The 19,067-nt window shown below is 49.7% G+C and overlaps 1 protein-coding gene across 1 annotated transcript in view; it reads right to left on the bottom strand.

Moving 5' to 3' along the window:
* Positions 1-11,750, bottom strand: part of GOLGA7B (golgin A7 family member B) — a 40,598-nt gene extending 28,848 nt beyond the window's left edge. The window contains exon 1 of the mRNA XM_086379487.1: positions 7,150-11,750. The gene's annotated coding sequence lies outside the window, so the exon portion shown is untranslated. The remainder of the gene's footprint in view (positions 1-7,149) is intronic.
* Positions 11,751-19,067: the final 7,317 nt, after the last annotated feature.

The following is a 19,067-nucleotide window of genomic DNA, read 5'->3' as shown; positions in this document are numbered from 1 at the left end:
GCTCCGTCCATCCTCTGTGCCCAGGAGGGCATTTGGGGAATCCCCTCTGCCTTCAGACTGGTACCTGGGCAGCCCTGAGTTTCCAGGAAGGAAGGAGAGAGGACCTTCCAGATGGCCAGGTTACTGGAAGCTTGAGCACAATTCTGCCCAGTGGGGACCCTCCCTTCCTCTATCTGTTTCTAAGGAGATCTTTCCCGATTGTGGCCTTGGGTTCTTGGCATCCACCATTCCGGAAAGATATGCTGAAATTGGAAAATGTTCAGAGATGAAGTATCTGAAACAATGCAGAAACAGAGGAAATGGATTGATTATAACATGAAAAGACCCACATTCTGGGTTTTGCCAAACTAACAGGGACAGGATCACTGCCTGTGAGACTCTAAGGCTGTGAAGCCCTAGAAGGGAGAAGAAGGGATGCTGGTGACATGAGAGAGTGTGGTTATGTGAAATGGAATCAAAGGAATCCCTGGGGATTTTAGGCTCAGTGGCAGGAACCCTTTCCTCCCAGTGAAATCTCTGCAGTTGGGCAGTATTTTCTCAATGAAAGGCATGGGGTGCCACCCGAACAGCCTAAGCCCATCTTAAGCCAAGCCCAGGAGCCTCTGCAAGCATGACAGCCTCATTATAGAAGGCTGGGGCCAGGTGTCAGAGAGGGAAGAGGCCATCTGATGGCAGTGTGGAGTCCTGGTTACTTGCACAGGCTCTGTGGTCAGAGACTGGATTCCAGCCCCAGTGTCCTGGCTGGTGGGGTGCAGTGGAGAGAGCATTGGATGAGGAGTCAGGAAGCCCAGCTTTGAGTCCCAGCTCCATGTCTTACCAGCTGCTTGACTTCTGACAGCTCAGAGTCCTCTGGACCTCAGGCTCTTCATCATTTAAAAGAGGAGGGTGGGCCTCGTGACCCTAAGGGCTCGCCTAGGCCTGACACCTGAGATATGTAAATTCTCCTGTCTTACAGCTGCTCGAATATGTCTAGATTTTTCTCCCTCATTAGAGTCATTTTACATACAACACAGCAGGAAATTGGAATCCTCCAGACATTTCCGTGAACTTGAAGTCACTGTCAGAAGAATCTCCGCAATACCTGAGCAGGGATTCCCTCAGGGGTACCTCCTCAGGGGCCCTGTGGTCGGGCAGAAAGAGAAAGCTGGAAGGACCAGGCAGAAGTGTTCCACTCCGCCCTCGTGACCCCAGTTCTGCATCCAGATCCAAAGCTGGATAGAATCCAGGTCTCAGGGGGGTAGGGGGTGGGCGGGGAGCCCTCACCTCGGGGAAGCCCTCGCCTCGTGCCCAGGACAGGTTCCAGGAGACCAACTGACTCCCACAGTGCTTCGGACAGGCCTAGGATGGCTGGGCACTGCCGGAGGCTCAGCATTCTGCAGGAGAAACACAGAGCCAGCATCCTGGAGCAGCAGCAGCCTCCCATTGTTGAGGCCTCATTCAGCCTGAGCCAAGGGCCTTCTGTACATCATCCGGCTCAGTCCTCACAGCTGCCCAATGAGGAAGTGGTACCTTTACTGCAGTCATTTTCCTGATTGGCCAGCAACTTGCCCAAAGTGACACAGCTAATGAACAGTCCGGATTCCAACCCGTCTGTCCTCTTTCCAGAGTCTCCACTCCCCTAGTGGGAATTCAGAGACTAAAAGCCAGCCTATTCCAGAATCCCGCCCCTGCCAGCCTGCGATTCCATTAGCCACACTGGGAATTAAAGTATCGTATCTCCCCAAAGTCTCAGCGGAGACATGATAATATGATAAAACGGAAATGTCAGCTGTTCCAACAGGCCATGAGCAAATGGGACATAGGCTGTAGGAAGGGGAGGGGTCTTAGAGACCCACGGGGTGGCTCCAGCCAGTGCTCCTAAAGGAAAGGAGCCGAGCCCAGTGGAGTGACGGAGTGACCATGGTACCTTCCTCCCAGGCTTGGACTCAGGCCAGTAGTCTAGAAGAAGGGGGAATGCACCAGGGCGGAAAGTTTGCAGACACCTCCAAATGCGGTTCCAGCTGAATGGGAGGGCTGCAGCTGGAGCCCTGCTCCCAGGATCTAAATCAGGCCACACAGGCTCCTGGGCTCCCAGGCACTAGGCTGTTTGGGGAACCAGGGAAATTCCTCTGAAATGAGCCATCTACCCACCCCCATGCTCATTGAGTTTCCTGGCAGAGAGGGAGCCCCAGAGCAAGTGGAGGGGGCTGTGTTTTAAAATAAGCAGGGAAGCCTGCAGAGAGGATGAGCCTGTCAGTAAGAAGCCTGCAGTTCTGTGGCTCCTGTTGAAGAGATAGGAAGGCCTGGAGGAAACATCTTTCCAAAGAAGCAAGGTGAGCTTGGAGGTTCCAGTCAGGGGCTGGCCACATTCAGCAGGGGGAGGTTGCCCCAACCCACTCTCCATGCTCCAGAGATGATAATATAAAAATAACACATATGAACAAGTACCATTTCCAGGCTAGACACTGGGCACAAAACAGACAAAAAGCCCTGCCCTCATGGGCCATATTTTCTAAGTGAAATCAAAGTGAAGCTATTAGTCACTCAGTTGTGTCCAACTTTTTGCAACCCCATGGGCTGTAGCCTGCCAGGCCCCTCTGTCCACGGGGTTTTCCAGGCAAGAATACTGAAGTGGGTAGCCATTCCCTTCTCCAGGGGATCTTCCCAACCCAGGGATTGAACCCAGGTCTCCTGCATTTCAGGCGGATTCTTTACCGTCTAAGCCACCAGGGAAGCCCATGTATTCTAATGAGAGTGACGAACAAGAAATACAAATGCACAGTATGTTAGAAGGCGATAAACACAGAGATGGGATATGAGGGAGGGAAGGGAGATGAGGCATGCCAGCGTGGGTGAGGGGAGGCAGTTTGTGACTTCAGACAGCTTAGCCAAAGACCTCACTAAGGCGGTGACACTTGAGCAAAGACCTGGAGGAGGCGAGGGAGTGAGCCCCGTGGGGATCTGAGGAGGAAGATTCTAGTGAAAAGGAAGCAGCAAATGCAAAGGCCCTGGGACAGGAGTAACCTGGCATGTTCAAGGCATATCAAAGAGGCCAGTGTGGTTCAAATAAGCGATGGACACGTGGAGAGGTTAGGGGGAGGTTAGATCATGTAGGGGCTGGAAGACCAGTACAAGGACTGTGGCTTTGAGGGAGCCCCTGAGTCTTGTGAGCAGAGGAGGGACAAGATCTGCCACATTTTAACAGAATTACTCTTGCCACTGTGTTAAGAATAGACCAAAGGGGAACTAGTAAAGCCAGCTGTTATTATTATTACCACCAGCAGCAGCAACAACCACCACAATAGTAACACCACTTATTGAACCTGTGTCTGGCCCAGTACCACCATTTTATTTTCATTGTGTCTGACTCTTTGCGAACCCATGGACTATATGGTCCATGGAATTCTCCAGGCCAGAATACGGGAGTGGGTAGCCCTTCCCTTCTCCAGGGGATCTTCCCAACCCAGGGATCGAACGCAGGTCTCCCATATTGCAGGCAGATTCTTTACCAGCTGAGCCACAAGGGAAGCCCTTATTTTCATTATCCAGCTTAAATCTCATGACAGCCCTGTACAAAGAAAAGGCCTTAATTTTCCCATTTTATATCTGAGGAGACTGGTTCAGCCAAAGTCAGAAAGTCAGACATATGCCCTCCCCAGACTGGCCCTGCTCATCTGTCCAACCCTGTCTCTCATACCCTTCGCTGCTTACCTACCCCCATCTCCAACCCCATAGAGTTGTTCCCAGTTTCCCCAACTCCAGACACCCTCCCAGGCCTCTGAGCGTCTTTCACATGCTCTTCCAGCTGCCTAGAACTCTCTTCTCCCACTTCTAATTGCATAAATTCCAGCTCCTCCTCTGACAGACGACTCCAGCACTGCCTCCCTGATTAACTGCAGCACAGCCGTTATACCCTCCTCTCCAGAAGCACAGGTGTTGTAACAGCCTTGCAGCTGGCTTCCCGGGCAACATGTGAGCTCATTGCCAGGGGCCAGCGCTCCTTTGCCTCCACAACCCCGACAATCCATCCTGCAACCAGGTAGGCCTCAACTTCAAAAGTTACAGACACTGTATTGGGTGATCCTAGGATATTTCGGATTTCTCCCGGGCAATTTTATTCTAACTCACATTTCCTTCATAGCAGCTCACTTGCATGTACTCCCGACCTTGGGGAGATACAGGCATGATCTTGGGCTTTAGGAGAACAACACTCCTTACAGAGGAGGAGGTACACAAGGTGGAGGGAGCCCTGTGTGCTTTAGACTCAGCCAGACCCGAGTTCAAAGCCTTCTCTGCCTCTCACCTCTCAGATGTGCATCTGAGAGCACATCTAAGCTGGGCCTTGCTATTGTACCTGTAAGCCATGGCAAATGATACTTTCTCAGACGGGTTGTGTGAGAGCTGGATACAGAGTGATGCAATGCCAGGTGTGTCCTCTGGTGATGAATGAATGTCCCCTTGCCACCGCATCCCTAACTCAGGTCTGTCTTCAGAAGCCTCCTATACATTAATACTTGGTCACTGTACTCTTAGGAGGTCTCAAACTCTTTGGGGCTTTCATAGTAATGAATTAGGAATCCCCCTTCTGGCTGCAACTTGAGCTCTGAGGTGGAGTATTTGGCTTCCTGGTGGCTTCCCTAGCCCTGATCCCTCATCTCAGAGCCCCTACCAGGCTTGGTCCCCAAGTTGGTCCTCACTGCCTGAGCACACCGACCTGTTCACCCCTTTCCTCCACATCAACTTTCCTGCTCTGTTCCTGCAAGGCCTTCCTACCTGGTCAGCCAAACCAGCCACACTTCCAGCAGAGCCTGGGAAATTAACAAGGAGAGGGCAGGAATCATTTGGGAAGTCAGAAGGAGGGATTCCACAGCAACAAAACTGGTCATAATAATGGTTGACACCAAAAGTTAACAAATAGCCAGCTCCTAGTCTTTGGAGGAGACATCAAGTTGGGGAGGACTTGAAAGTCCAAGCCCCTCACTTTACAAATGAGAGGCCTAGAGAGGATAATGGACAAGCTCAAAGTCACACAGCAAGTGAGGAGGAGTAAGGAGTCTGATCAGGGCTGTGGACTTGCCTGTCGCCACGTGCTCCCTGACGCACCAGGCTCCGTCTGGTCAGGACTGGGCTTAACCTGAAGCCGCGGACAGTGCAGAGTGTCCTGTTGAAGGCCCCCTGTTCTGTTTCCCTCAAAAGGCCCCAGAACCCCTTTTGGCACTTTAATCCCCCAAAGCATGATTTTTGACATTTGTTTCTTCAAGGCCATTTGTGCAGGTTCTGCAGTGCGGCCAAGTCCATTGATTGAGATCACATTCATGGTCTCCTGAGATTGCTCTTGACCTTCACCTATTGTCACTATGTCGGTGGTTGGATAGTGCTCCAAACCTATGCGGCATGATACATTTAGGGTAGGGGGCTGGGATATATTTAGCTTCAACCTTCTGAGGTCAGCACCATAGCATCACAGAACGGTAGGGCGGACGTGGGGACCACATGGCTGAGACCCCTGGGAGTCCCACTGAGTGTGGGTGGTGCGGTGGGGTGGAGACCGGGGGAATGTATTACTAACAGACTCTTCATGGATCCAGCTTCCTGGCCACGTGGGGAACTACTGAACTACAGCCCTTCACTCCATATGGAATCCCTTCCTCCGCATCCTTACAGAAGAGCCTTCATTCAGGGACAGGGAGCTCACCACCTCACAAGTCAGAAAGGTTCTAGCAGGAAGAGCACAGGATACATAGAGCTGAAATCAGCCTCCCAGGTCCTAGTCAGCCTTCTGTGGTGACACAAGTCAAATGTCTCTTCTCCCTCAGGGACAATAATCAGGCTCTGTCTGAACACACCTTTCAGAGCTCTCCCCCTGGCCCCAGAGGCTCCCAGTGTCCACCCACCCAGAATAGTGAGAGTCTCCTTGTCCAGCACATGGGGCTCCAGGTGGGGTCACTGCCACTCCTCCTGTCTCCCAGGTCCCCACACACACATCTTGTGATACAGGAATGTCTAACCACCCATTCACACCTACAACATGTCAGACATGGAATCAAAAGTGTAACTGCTGCCATAGAGAAGAGACTTGTGGACACAGCTTGGGAAGGAGAGACTGCGACAACCGAGGGAGTAGCGCTGAGACATGCACATTACCGTAATGTATAAAAGAGATCGCCAGTGGGAATTTGCTGTATGACTCAGGGAGCTCAACTTGGTGCTCCGTGACAGCCTAGAGAAGTGGGATGGGGTGGGAGGTGGGAAGGAGGTTCAAGAGGGAGGGGACATATGTATACTTACGGCTGATCCACATTGTCATATGGCAGAAACCACCACAACATTATAAAGCAGTTATCTTCCAATTTACCAAAAAAAAAATTTTTTTTAATGCACTTAGGACCTTAGCACTCATCTAGCTCAACCCTCTCATTTTACCAGAGGGTTCTGAGACTCACGGAGGGGAGTGACCCGTCCTGAGTTTAGCCCATATTAGCTCCCTTTGCCCAGCCAGAACCTCCCCCAATGCACCTCACAGAAGACGGGGGTGCTAACATCATGGCTGAGCAGAAAGCCCTCTGGGGCCCCAGAATCATCTCCAGAGGTTGACAACCCCGTCTCCCAGCACCCCTGACCCTGGCTCCTGACTATAGTGGGGGCTTCTCTACCCGGACATGTAGGAAGCCTGGCCCCTCAGTGCCTGCCACCTGCTCACAGAGTGTGGGGGGCATGGGGGTGGACACCCACCTCCCTCCTCCCCTCCAGGTTATTTATAAAGTGTTTTGGGATGAGTCAGGCACAGAGCTGCCCAGCACCAGCAGAGAACCGCTCCCCCGGAACTGCTATAAACATCCCGGGCTCTGGAATCCCACCCAGAACCTTAACAACTCCTCACAGGAAGGCTGGGGCTGGAAGCTGGGGCCAGCAGGGATCTGTCATGACGCCCCTGCTAGTGGTCTGAGCCCCCAGCAGGAACATGAACCCAGATAGGCTAGTCTTATGGGGACAGATGGGGAACCCTAGGTGGGGGGAGGAGGGCCTCAGCCAGGGACCCTCCTGGCACAGACCACATGCCCCTGTCCAGCCAGTGAGACACCCTCTGCCCCTTCCCAAACCAGACTAACAGACAGACAAGCCCACAAAGACAGCTCCCACCCGCGCGGCCCCAGGCGCTAGCTGTCCCACCTCCATTCCTGTGTGTAAGTCTCTCCACCTCCGCCAACAGACCGGCTATTTATAACTCTGGAAAGGGAGCCCGAGCCGCCAACCCTCTCCCTGGTTCCTGCGCCTGGCAGCACTCTAATTACTTCCTCAGTTGGGTGCTGCCTGCCATGGGTACCCTGGCCGGGGCTGCCATAAATAACTGCCCCTGCCTTACACCCAGCTTCCCGTGAGGCTGGCCCACGTACCCCCGCAGAGAGCGTGATCAGCCAGGGCCTGACCCCCGAGAATGCATGACCTTTATGACCCTGAGCTGAGGACACAGAGGGTCTTTGGAACCCACCCTCTTCTCTGCAGCCTCAGCCACAACCCTGGAGGGGCCACTTGTGTGCCTGGCACACTCTGAGGGAAAGGGGATGGCAACAGATGAATAAGCGCTGTCCGCCCTCAAGGGAGGCGAACACATAAACAACTCATTATGCAAGAGAGAGGAATGAAATAAGTGCTAAATTAAGATACAAGCTGTGCCCAGGGCCTTCAGGCCCTCCATCTTTCTTCCCTACTTTATTTTTCTTATTATAAAAGCAATTCATATTCCTTTAAAAAAAATTGTAAATGGAGTTAGCAAAAGGAAATGTATAATATATTCATCATCCAGCCACCCAAGGACAGCTTTGCACACCTGAGGCCCAGACTTTTTTAAAACAGGACAAGGTGTGTCTCAGGGACCCTCAGCCTGGCACCAAGACAGTCGCTGGAGCAATCAAAATTTACAAGAAACTAATAGAAAGATTTCAAAGCAGGAGCATACAGACAGTATGACATGTTTATATAAAAAAGAAAATTCAAAGTCTATATAAATGCCTTGAAAACATTTGGAAGGATACAAACCAAAGGGTTAACCGTGGTCAGCCAGAGGGAAAGGAGTAAGATGGGGGTGAACAGAAAAAACTTTTTTTTTCTTCTGGAAATTATTTGAATTATAATAAGGATATATTTTTCTTAAAATTTTTTTTATAATTTGAATTACTTAAAAACATCTTTAAATTGCTCAATAAATAACTTCCAAATTCTCTATAGTGTTGTATCACTTTTGCATTTAGAATAATATAATCTTAAAGCCAAAGAGACGTGCAGCTGCTATGAAAAGTTCGGCAGTTTCTCAAAAGTTAAACATAGAGTTACCATAAAACCCAGTGATTCCACTCCTTGGTATGTGCTCAAAATAATGTAAAACAGGTATTCAAGAAAATACTTGCTCACCAATGTTCGTGACAGTACTATCCACAACAGCCAAAAGGTGGGAAGAATGCAAACATGTCATCAATGGACAAACTTCCATCCGTACAATGGAACACCGTTGCTGTTCAGTTGCTAGGTTGTATCCAGCTCTTTGTGACCCCATGGACTGCAGCACATCAGGCTTCCCTGTCCTTCACTGTCTCAAAAAGTTTTCTCAAATTCATGTCCATTGAGTCAGTGATGCTATCTAGCCCTCTCATCCTCTGTCATCCCCTTCTCCTCCTGCCTTCTATCTTCACCAGCATCGGGGTCTTTTCCCAATGAGTCGGCTCTTCGTATCCGGTGGCCAGAGTACTGGAGCTTCCGCTTCAACATCAGTCCTTCCAATGATTATTCAGAGTTGATTTCCATTAGGATTGACTGGTATCATCTCCTTGCAGTCCAAAAGACTGTCAAGAGTCTTCTCCAGCACCACAATTCAAAAGCAACAATGGGATATTATTCAGCCATAAAAAGGGGTTAAGTACTGATTCACTCCACAACTTTATGTTGTAATGTTAAAACGTTATGTTGGACCTGCCTGGTGGAGCAGTAGATGGTAATCTGCCTGCCAATGCAAGAGACACAGGTTTGATCCCTGGTCTGGGAGGATTCCACATGCCCCGGAGCAACTAAGCCCGTGCACCACAGCTACTGAGCCCAAGCTCTAGGGCCCGAGAACTGCAACTTCTGAGCCCGAATGCTACACCTACTGAAGCCCGAACACCTAGAGCCAGTGCTCTGCAACAAGAGAAACCGCTGCACTGAGAAGTCCACGCACGGCAATGAAGAGTAGCCTTCACTCACCACAACTAGAGAAAGCCCATGCAGAGCAATGAAGACCCAGCAGAGCCAAAAAAAAAAAGACTGTTAAGTGAACGCAGCCACACACTAAGGAATGAAATAACTAGAGCGTGCAAATCCAGAGAAACAGAGCGCAGATTTGTGGTTGACACGGGATGCGGGAGGGAGGAGATGGGAGGTGTTTACGTAAGGCGCAAGAGCGCTTCCAGGGTGAGGAACAAGTTGTGAAACTAGAGAAAGATGGCGGCTGCACAACTCTGCGATGCACTAAACGCCCCTGAACTGTATGCTTTAAATTGGTTGTGTTATGAATTTCCCCTCACTTAAAAAAACAAAGACCAATGAAACACTAAAAATACTCGGTCTCACTCAGCCCTGATATCTTCCCCACCCCAGTCCCTGCCCCTCACCACCAGCAGCACCTTTGAAGATCTGAAGGAGAATGCTTCTTTCTGCCCCACGGCAGGGCAGAGCCACAGGCTCTAAGGCCAGGAAGAGACTGAGAGGGTCTAAGGGGAGAACAGGTATCGCTGAGTGAAAGAGGGGAGAGCAGGGTCCGGGTGATGTGGCAGGGGGAGAGAAGAGACAAGCAGCAACTCTGTGTCTCAGGGCAGCACCTTCCTCAGCGCTGCCTCACTCTCACAGAGCCTCCTGACAATCACAATGTCAATACTTTTATCCCATTCTTTAGATAAGGAGACCAAGATTCTGTGTGACTTGGGAGCAGGACTGAAACCCCTTGAGTTCAAAGACTGGGCACTGAGGAGGCAGTTAGTGAAGCCTGGAGTAGCTCCCCAGGGAGCCCCTCACCACTGCTGCCGAGAGCTGCTCCCTCCTGCTGGCTAGTTCCCACTCCTCACTGCTGACCCAGGGGAGGAGAATGGGAAGGTGGAAGAGAGAGGATGAGGGAGGTGCAGGATGCCCTGCCTGGAGTGGAAGGTGGAGGGGCTTGTCCTACCTCTACGCCCTCCTTCTATTCCTCAAAGTCTAGAAGAACCCTCTGGCCGACTTAGGCCTTCCCCAAGCCTCACCTCATGGCTTCAGTTCAGTTCAGTTCTATTGCTCAGTCGTGTCCAACTCTTTGTGACCCCATAAACCACAGCACACCAGGCCTCCCTGTCTATCACCAACTCCCAGAGTCCACCCAAACCCATGTACATCGAGTCGGTGATGCCATCCAACCATCTCATCCTCTGTCGTCCCCTTCTGCTCCTGCCCTCAATCTTTCCCAGCATCAGGGTCTTTTCAAATGAGTCAGTTCTTTGCATCAAAAAATTGAAGTTTCAGCTTCAACATCAGTCCTTCCAATGAACACCCAGGACTGATCTTTAGGATGGACTGGTTGGATCTCCTTGCAGTCCAAGGGACTTTCAAGAGTCTACTCCAACACCACAGTTCAAAAGCATCAATTCTTTGGCGCTCAACTTTCTTTGTAGTCCAAGTCTCACATGCATACATGACTACTGGAAAAACCATAGCCTTGATGAGATGGACCTTTGTTGGCAAAGTAATGTCTCTGCTTTTTAATATGCTGTCTAGGTTGGTCATAACTTTCCTTCCAAGGAGTGAGCATCTTTTAATTTCATGGCTGCAATCACCACATGGCTAGGGTCATGTTTGAGACTTGGGCTCTGGTCTAGCCTGCATGGGTCCAAACTTTGATCCGTGGTTTAACAGCCCTGCGATGTTGTGCTTCCACTTCCTTAAATGTTAAATGGAGATGATGATATCGGGGTCAACCAAAGAAGAGTCACAAATGAGAAAAGGCTTAAAAAGGATTTAGCACAGCAGCTGCTCGACATCTTGCTTTTCTTTTTAGCCAAGCGTCTGTTGGCGTTACCAAAGCTCTGGGGTTGGTGGGACTGAGGCTTAGTCTGGGTCTGCCTCTCCTGCAGCTGAAGAAAGCCCCTTGTTACCATGGGCTCCAGTAGCTGCCGCAGACTCAGGTCTAAGAAGTGCTGGTCCAGGCACCACTGCACTGATGTTTCTGCCCCCAGCTGCTCCTGCTCCCACTGCACTGCCCGCCTCGGAGCCGCTGTGTGGTATTTCCTTTTTCCCCTTGAGAATCAAATAGTTTCAGCACATCCGCTGTGCTCTTTATGAGGATTCAGATAGTCCAATTTCTAATAATTAAGGTCCAGTGATACCTGCATGTTTTACCGTGCACAACGCATTTTGCCAGATATCACCCCACTTGGTTCTTACCAGAAACAGTGAGGCAAGGATCACAGTTTCCTGTATTATCAATGTAGATTTTCGTTTGTTTAGTCATTATAAGATACCGATCACCCAGGTAATACTCTTCATTCTGAAATCTACTTTGATATTAACATAGCCAGCCATTCCTGCTTTCTTTCCACTAGTGTCAGCATGGTACATCTTTCTCCATCCTTTTCCATTGAGCATATTTATGTCTTTATATTTAAAGTGTGTTTATTGGAAATAATCAGCAAAATGAAAATGCAGCCCATGGGTTAGGAGAATATATTTGTAAATCATGTATCTGGTAAGAGATTAATATCCAAAATAAACAACAATCTCTAAACAATGTTTAGATCGTTTGCATTTAATGTGATTATTCATACGGTTAGACTTGAGTCTATCATCTTGCTATTTGTTCTTTATTGGTTTCATCTATTTTTCACTCCCTTTGTCCATCTTCTTTCAGATTGGATATTTTTGATGATTCTATTTTAACTCCTCTGCTAGCTTACTAACTCTAAGCCCTTGCTATTTGAGTGGCTGCTTTATCGTTTATAGGATACATCTTGACCTTACCACAGCCTACCTTCAAGTGATCTCATACCACTGCACAAGGAGTTAGAATAGTATATTTCCATCTCTCCCCTCCTGACATCCTTCCCCTACCCTGGGCTGTGACACAGAAACTCTCACAAGCCGGTAAACTGAGAATCACTGAGCTCACTGGGGTCACTGGACGTTGTGGCTTAATGTCCAGTATCTTGAAAACCATCATTTCATGTATTGGGTCTGTTTGTTCTTTGTTTCAGACAAAAGGGCAAATTCAATCCCTGTTACTCCATCTCAGATGGAAAAAAGTCCTCAGTGTGTCTATGAAGACACCAGGACTCAGGTGCTAAGCCTCTGTCCAAGGTGAAGCAGCCACTAAGGGGCCCAGTGGGGATCCAGTCAGATCTCTGGCCACCCAGCCTGGCATTCTCCACCCCGCTTTCCTGCTCCTGAGAAAGCAGGAAGAGCTGGCAGGAGAGGAGAGCAGAGGACAGCAGAGTTTGCCACCGCTGCAGAAAAGCTGCTCACAGCACTGCCACCAGCTTTAGAAGCCAACGTGATGATTATTTTGCATAGAGTTACCCATTAAATAGCAACTTTCAGCATCTTCCAAGCTTCACCTTAAATGCTCCCTCTGCATCTTCAGAGGCCTCCAGGCCCTGTTCCTGTGTGTTTACCATCTGTCTGCCAAGGATGCTGGGACTGGCTCCCCACAGTCACTCAGTGATCCACAATACAATGTGACTGGCTGAACAGTCCCCCATTATCCTTCCATATTTTCTGTTGAGCCCAAAGACCTAATTGGTGGAATTACAGCAACTCTTATATGTGTATGTGTTAATGTGTGTGTGTGTGTGTGTGTGTATGTTGATCTGGAGACAAGAAGGGGGGGCTGATCCCCTCTTTTTATCACCCTGTTGACTTTAGCTCCAGGGATCTATTTGGCTTAAAGAAGAGGGACTGGGAGAGAGGAATCTTCCTTTAAAATCACGTGGAATGCCTGGCTCTGACCAGACTCTGCTCAGACTCTGATGGGAGAGAAGAAACCAGAAGAGCCAGCACTCCTCCGCTGAGACAGAGAAGAGCTGGGGAATCAGTCCTTTCCCAAGCCCTCGCCTCACCCCACCTCAAGCCAACCCCAGAAATGCTTTGAGAAACGAGTCTGAAAGCAGCAACACTGCCTTCCCTTCCTGCCAGCTGCCTGTCACATATCCATTCCATTCATGGTACTGCCAGCCCACAGCAGTGGGACCCGGGCAAGTGGTTAACACAGCCGAGACTCGGGTTCCTCATTTGTAAACTGAGCCTGAGAATATCGACCTCCCAGGGTTGATTGTTAAATACAAACATGATGTATCTGGCATGGACTGGGAACTGGGTTTTCTTTCTAGTCTCCTCATATTCCATCCGCTTTGTTCTAAATGTTCTTGTATTACCCTTAGAGGTCTGTGTCAAGACTGGTGGTCTGTTACTCACAAAGAAAACCCATGAAAGGAAAACCAGTAAACAGCACCCACCCTGTACCATCTAGATTAGAGCTTCTCGCACTTCACTGCACATGAGATTCCCCTGGGGAGACTTTAAAAACCTTAAGAGCAGGCTGCACCCAAAATCAATTATATCAGAATCTCTGAGGACCAGACATCAGGATTCTATAAAGATAACAGGGGTTTGCAATGTACAGTCAACATTGAGAATGGGTACCCTTGTCCGAGAGACAAGAACGCTCTTGATGCTGTACTCTCCCTCCCTCTCCCGTGATTCAGGCACGTCTCAGGGGCTTCCTGGGGTGCAGTGAGCAAGACTGGAGGACAGGGGCCAGGGGAAGGTGCGTGAGACAACATTTAAGGAGCTCCCATTCTCAGGCTCCTGCAAGAGCAGGGTGGCCTCTTCTTACATGTTGTTCCCTAGACACCTCACTCTTAGGGAGGCACTCACTCTTGGGGGCACCACCCTCCACTTGTGAGACCCAAGAACAAGGTCTCCTTACTCCCTCCCCGCAGCCTAGCCCCACCCCAGCCACCCCAGCCTACACCTCCCACCCCCACAGCTGAAGGCTCCAAAGGGAAAGGTAGTCCAGGGACCCCTCCTACCCTCCCCCAACTCAAGGAAGCATCTCTCTTTGAACACATCGCCAAATCCTTCTCCTTTCCTGCACAGAGCTATGGTTCCAGCCCCCTGGCCAGAGCCCAGCACCTGTCAGGCCACCTGGCTGAGAAGATGAAGGGGAAACAAGGTGTCCTTTACCTGCCAACCAGCCACTGTCCCTCTCCCTAGAGCCGGCCCCCTGCCCAGCTGACAGTTCAAAGAGTCAGGGAAATGACAAGGCACAGCAAAAGCCAGCATGACCTTTCTTCCAGGTGTAGGGGCAGAGGCAGGAAAGCTGGAGATGTTCCTCATGCCTTTAGCCTGGTGGGGGCCTCAGCTGTGCCAAGAAGGAGTGAGGGTGTTCAGAATAAACTCCATCGGAGCTGGACGGTGAAGTGGGGTTCCCAGCTGTGCCCTAGAAAACACAATTTGTCTGACCCTGCTACTCTCTAAGCCACAGCCTCCTCTTCCTTGCAGTTCTCAAATTTGAGCAACCTCAACAATTACCTGGGGTGGGTGGGGCACGGTTCCCAGGTGGCACTAGTGGTAAAGAACTCTCCCTCCAACGCAGGGTATGTAAGATACGTGGGTTCAACCCCTGGGTCGAGAAGATCCCCTGGAGAAGGGCACAGCAATCCACTGTAGTATTCTTGCCTGGAGAATGCCATGGACAGAGGAACCTGGCGGGCTACAGTCCATACAGTTGCAAAGAGTTGGACATGACTGATGCGACTTAGCATGCACAACAATCACCTGGAGAATTTTCCTCCAGCTTCTGCTCAGTAGGTCCACGTTTTGAAGCAGCACCCCTTGGTAATTCTGATACAGATGGTCCATCCTTTAGAACCACGTACGTGGGTCTTAGTGCCAACACCTCAGCATCTCATCTCCCTCTCATGTCCCCACCCCCTAACACACGCTACACATCCTTTCCCAGAAAGTATCTGATGAACTCACTCACCCTGAGGAGTAGGAGAAAAAGAAGACTTAGAGGGGGATACACTCTAACAGGAGATCAAGACCCACTGCCTCCTCTAGGAGGCCTGCACTAATTCTCCCCATCGAAATCAGCCTAATGTCTATGGGACCAGGCAGGGAAGTCCTGAGCAGAGGACCAGGCGCAGTGCTGTAGGGAGAGGTGGTGCAGGGAACAGGCACGAGTGTGCCACCTGGAAGGGCGCGTGGGGAGCAGCCACTTAGCACACTCGCTGCAGGAAGGCGAGCCATGGTTATCAGGCCTTCTGGCTTGTCAAAAGAAGCCAGAAATCCAATTGTTATGGACAGTTTCCAATTTTCAAACCATGGGGGCCAAAGCAAGCACATCTGAGGGCCAAATCTGGATGCAAAGGGGCCATCCATTTGCAGCTGGTCTGGACAGTGAGCTCCTTGGGTTGAGAGACTTTCTGTTCATCCTTATGCCCTTGGTGCCAGCTCACTGCCTGGCACACCCAGGGTGTTCCAGCAGATGCTGTTACATGGGAAAATAAGTGAAGGCATGATGGGGCCAGCAGGTGCAAGGGGACTGCTTGCCCTACCACACCTAAGGCCAGGCTTGCCAAGCAACAGTAGCAGGGCCTTCTGAGAGCCCCACCCCCACTCCCTTGCAGAGGAGGCCAAAGCTGATGTCTAACTCACGCACGCCTGGTAGTGGCCACTTCCAGCATCCCCGATGTCCCATGCACATCCCCTGTAGTGTAGACCTGTCTTGGGTCCCCCCCTAAAGCCCCCAGCCTCTCCTGCCTCCTGCCAATACGTGGACCCAGCCCTCCAGGCCCTACTTCACAGAGCCCCCAGCTTGTCCCCACTTTGGGCCATTGCTCAGAAATCTTTGCCCAGGGCCCATGCCCAGCTCCTCTGAGAGCAAAGGCAAGAGTGGGCACAGCCTCACAGCTGCCCCTGGGGAAAAGGAAGAGGGAGGAAAGGTCCATCAGGAGGCCCCTGGAGGTATCCATGTGTCCTGGACAGCCCCTGACCAAGGAGGCACATCTGAGGGCTCTCAAGAGATGAAACCACATTGTCACGGGTGATGTGCCAAAAGGGAAGCGCTCTGCCCATCAGGAAGAGTGGCTGACAGCTGCCTAAAACTGATTAGAAAAAGGAAAACAGAAGTGAAGTTATCGTAGGAACTATGTGGGGTCCAGGGTACACAATGCCACTTCATAGGAAGTTCAAGAACAGTTACTCAGTGATGTGAGGATCAGCTGGGTTTGCTGGAGCAGCAGGTGGGGAGCAGGTAGGGTGGATACTGACGGGGAGGGGGTGGGAAGTGTTCGGTATCTTGATCTGGATGGTGCTGACACCAAGGTGCGCATACAGAAAAGCACATGCACTACACAGTACATTGAAAGATTTGTGGACTTTGTATAAATTTCACTCCAACAACAAAGTTTAAAAATAGCAATGGAAGCAAAGAAGGGAAAGACCTCTCACAGACACCCATAAATCAAGAAGCTAGAGGCCTGACACTAGTTCTTTGGGATAGCTTAAAAAGAGACAAGAAGGCAAATGAGGTGTGAGAACCTTGCTCCCAAATGAGCCATGGAACTGATTTCTAACAAACTTAGTCAGCCAGCAGGTGGCCAAGTTCAAGTGCAAATACATAATTGAAAATGTGCTCATGGAAGAAGCCTTGAAGGCAAGAACTGCAGCTTTAGAGCATCACAGCCTTCTCCCTTTCACGTCCTTTGGCTTCAGTTGGCCCAGTTCATCCTCACCACAAACCTGGGGGTGGCTGTTAGGCCTCTCACTTCAAGTGGAATAAACACAGGCCCAGGGAAGTTCAAGGACTTGCCCAAGGCCCTTGGCAAGGCCAAGTCAAGGCCAGGCCAAGACTCAAATCTCAGCAGGAGTCGTCAGGTCTGTGACCTTGCTTCTGCACATGCCTCTCCTAGACCATCCAGCATTTGAAAGCAGTGCAGACGTGTGGATTTCTTGTCTGTGTGCATGCCTGTTCAGTCGCTCCAGTTGTGTCTACTCTTTGCAACCCTGTGCACCGTAGCAAGCCAGGCTCCTCTGTTCCTGGGGCTCTCCAGACAAGAATGCTGGAGTGGGTTGCCATTCCCTCCTCCAGGGGATCTTCCCGACCCATGGATCAAACCCAGGTCTCCTACGTTGCAGGCAGAATCTTTACTGCTGAACCACTAGGGAAGCCCATCCTTTGTCTGTCCAGTCCAGTTCAGTCACTTAGTCGTGTCTGACTCTTTGTGACCCCATGAATCACAGCACACCAGGCCTTCCTGTCCATCAACTCCCAGAGTCTACCCAAACCCATGTTCATTGAGCCAGTGATACCGTCCAACCATTTCATCCTCTGTTGTCCCCTTCTCCTCCTGCCCTCAATCTTTCCCAGCATCAGAGTCTTTTCACATGAGTCAGCTCTTCGCATCAGGTGGCCAAAGGATTGGAGTTTCAGCTTCAACATCAGTCCTTCCAATGAACACCCAGGACTGGTCTCCTTTAGGATGGACTGGTTGGATCTCCTTGCAGTCCAAGGGACTCTCAACAGTCTTCTCCAACACCACAGTTCAAAAGCATCAATTCTTCAGCGCTCAGCTTTCTTTATAGTCCAACTTTCACATCCATACATGACTACTGGAAAAACCATAGCCTTGACTAGATGGACTTTTGTTGACAAAGTAATGTCTCTGCTTTTTAATATGCCATCTAGGTTGGTCATAACTTCCCTTCCAAGGAGTAAGTGCCTTTTAATTTCATGGCTGCAATCACCATCTGCAGTGATTTTGGAGCCCCTCCCCAAAAAAAGTCTGACACTGTTTCCACTCTTTCCCCATCTATTTCCCATGAATTGACAGGACCAGATGCCATGATCTTAGTTTTCTGAATGTTGAGCTTTAAGCCAACTTTTTCACTCTCCTCTTTCACTTTCATCAAGAGGCTCTTTAGTTTTTCACTTTCTGCCATAAGGGTGGTGTCATCTGCATATCTGAGGTTATTGATATTTCTCCCGGCAATCTTGATTCCAGCTTGTGCTTCCTCCAGACCAGCGTTTCTCATGATGTACTCTGCATATAAGTTAAATAAGCAGGGTGACAATATACAGTCTTGACGTACTCCTTTTCCTATTTGGAACCAGTCTGTTGTTCCATGTCCAGTGCTAACTCTTGCTTCCTGACCTGCATACACGTTTCTCAAGAGGCAGGTCAAGTGGTCTGGTATTCCCATCTCTTGAAGAATTTTCCACAGTTTATTGTGATCCTCACAGTCAAAGACTTTGGCATAGTCAATAAAGCAGACATAGATGTTTTTTTGGAACTCTCTTGCTTTTTTGATAATCCAGCAGATGTTGGCAATTTGATCTCTGGTTCCTCTGCCTTTTCTAAAACCAGCTTGAACATCTGGAAGTTCATGATTCATGTATTGCTGAAGCCTGGCTTGGAGAATTTTGAGCATTACTTTACTAGCGTGTGAGATGAGTGCAATTGTGCGGTAGTTTGAGCATTCTTTGAGATTGCCTTTCTTTGGGATTGGAATGAAAACTGACCTTTTCCAGTCCTGTGGCCACTGCTGAGTTTTCCAAATTTGCTGGCATATTGAGTGCAGCACTTTCACAGCATCATCTTTCAGGATTTGAAATAGCTCCACTGGAACTCTATCACCTCCACTAGCTTTGTTCGTGTGATGCTTCCTAAGGCCCACTTGACTTTACATTCCAGGATGTCTGGCTCAAGGTAAGTGCTCACACCATTGTGATTATCTTGGTCGTGAAAATCTTTTTTGTACAGTTCTTTGTATTCTTGCCATCTCTTCTTAATATCTTCTGCTTCTGTTAAGTCCCTACCATTTCTGTCCTTTATTGAGCCCATCTTTGCATGAAATGTTCCCTTGGTATCTCTAATATTCTTGAAGAGATCTCTAGTCTTTCCCATTCTGTTGTTTTCCTCTATTTCTTTGCATTGATCACTGAGGAAGGCTTTCTTATCTATCCTTGCTATACTTTGGAACTCTGCATTCAGATGGGAATATATTTCCTTTTCTCTTTTGCTTTTCACTTCTCTTCT

Source organism: Bos grunniens, chromosome 26 (assembly GCF_055505025.1).
Source record: "Bos grunniens cultivar Pamir isolate PY7600 chromosome 26, Bosgru_T2T1.0, whole genome shotgun sequence".
Lineage (NCBI taxonomy): Eukaryota > Metazoa > Chordata > Mammalia > Artiodactyla > Bovidae > Bos > Bos grunniens.
This window is presented reverse-complemented; position numbering and strand designations above follow the sequence as displayed.